Genomic DNA, 2,140 nt, shown 5'->3' with positions numbered 1-2,140 from the left:
GTAAATTACTGAAAAGACAAATGCATTCATTCATGTTCCATAAGCACGTTCAAGTCACTGAAATAGTCAAGAATCAATAATTTAACAGTTAATTTTTTAATCTGCAAAGTATTATGTGAGTTTTATATGGTAACAATTTGAAGTCTACATTATGCTAAACATCAAGCACCTGTTAGCTGAAGAGACTCAAACATTTTAATACACAAGATATTTACACTACAGTTCCTTGGTTGTCAAAAAGTGATTACTGGTGCCAAATAATTAAAATATTGTGTGAAGTCATCTCAGCAAAATGGGAATACTGAGTATCTACCAATTATTGTTATCTTACAGTATTACAGGAATTAAAAGTCAGAAGTTAGCTATTTATGTTATCTACAGTACAGTACATATTTAAGGATGGCTTTGTTTAGAAGACTTGAAAAATCCTCTTGGAATAAACACTATACTCTCAATGTTGTAGGTCAATAAAACACAACTGTATCTGGTGGACACTGTAGAGAAATGGCAATTTTGACAAAGGAGTGCTTCCAAAGGCATTTCCTTTAGAGGTGGCTAAGGTTTTTCCACATTACTGAAAAACTAAGTAATGTGGTATAGCTATCTTCACCAAACTTCCACTTGGGCATATTATGGTACATGTTCCCAAACTACTATTCTTTCTGTCCACCATGCTGACTCCAATATTCCATGATCCACTATAATCTTTTGCTCTTCCCTCTTGCGGTGTGGCAGCCTGTGCTGCTATCCATTGAGGAGGTAGACCGCTAATTCATAGGTGGCCATCATAATGGCTGTGTTTGGAATCTGTCTCACCAAATGAGTTGTTAGACCACGGTAGAGGGATCTATAACCTTCTTCTTGAACCACCAAAGACAGTGTCTGAAAAAAGGATCTATATTTTCCTTCTTCACGTAGTCTTATTCTTACAACTTCTAGCATGTGTGAGGCCTTGAGTTTAATGTACAGTATTAGGGCATGTGGATATGCTATAATTGTGGCACAAGTTTTTGAGGTGGCAGCAGCAAGCATCATTCCCACAAAATCTGATGCTTCTTTTACAGACTTCACCATTTTCTATCATAGAAGCAGTCTTACATTCCAGTAGGTTTTGCTTTATATTTTCATAAATAACAAAATGGATAACAGTCTCTGATATGCCAGCATAGGAAGCAGACATGCCCCTGTAAAATCCTTTAAGTCCATCTGTTTGATACACTTTACGGATACATTCAAAAGCACCCATTTGCTTTTCTCCACGGTTCCTTGCATCAAGCTGTAATAGAGTCTTTATAAGCCAAATGGGGTTAGTTGCAGTGATTGCAGTAAAACCTTTCACTTTTTGCACTCTAGCCAGTAATACTGTACAGCCATATTTATGGAGTATTTTGTATTTAGTCTTTTATATTCTACCACTGCAGCCGAAATCATGTGAACCTGGGTAGAATCAGGATGAAATACACCATTCAATTTCTCCTTGCAGTTGGAGTAAGCAGCAAAGTATATTGCTCTGGAAGGGGCCACCCTCACTATATTGGGGCCTAATCCTCTAAACAAGGAACGAGGCCCTTCTTTTTCCAAGATTACTTTTAGGCAATGGAGGGGTCCAGGAGACACTACTTGGTTAACAATGGCTCCAGCCATGGTGTTCAGCTGAACTTCAGAGATATAAAGTGTCACAGAAGACGACTGCAGCCGTGGTTTTACAACTTCCAGTGGACATGTCAGAATAGGTCCCACTGTGCCACCACATCCCCCGGCAAACAGATGCACCAGCGTGTCCCTCTGGCTCATTCTCTCTCCAGCATGTCCTCCGGGTGCTGAGGGGGGACGCGGCTGGGGCTGCCCACTACTGAGGGCGGCTTCGGTCCCGGAAGGAGATGTACAATGCCCCGGGACGGCGAGGGGATGGCAGAGACACAGCTGCAGAGGGCAACCCGGGCAGCTCTCCTAGCGCGCTGCCGCCCACTCATGCTCGGCTCCTCCTGTCTATTTTCTAGGTAGTCAGTTTCCATGTCTGGTGAAGTCTATCACTTTCTTTTTTCTTTTTTCCCCATTAACTTTATTGGTACATTTTAGGTATAAAATACAGTTACATTCATCATTGGGATCTTGTACCATTACATGAGTCTCTTGGTTC

General features: G+C 41.1%; 1 pseudogene; it reads right to left on the bottom strand.

The window, feature by feature from the left end:
• Positions 1-729: 729 nt before the first annotated feature.
• On the bottom strand, positions 730-1,794 carry LOC101724447 (solute carrier family 25 member 36 pseudogene; annotated as a pseudogene).
• Positions 1,795-2,140: the final 346 nt, after the last annotated feature.

The sequence above is a fragment of the Heterocephalus glaber genome, unplaced genomic scaffold (genome assembly GCF_053883595.1).
Source record: "Heterocephalus glaber isolate CG9 unplaced genomic scaffold, H.glaber_assembly_v1.0 deba00001613, whole genome shotgun sequence".
Lineage (NCBI taxonomy): Eukaryota > Metazoa > Chordata > Mammalia > Rodentia > Bathyergidae > Heterocephalus > Heterocephalus glaber.
Note: the sequence above shows the minus strand (reverse complement) of the source record. Positions and strands in the feature narration are given on the sequence as shown.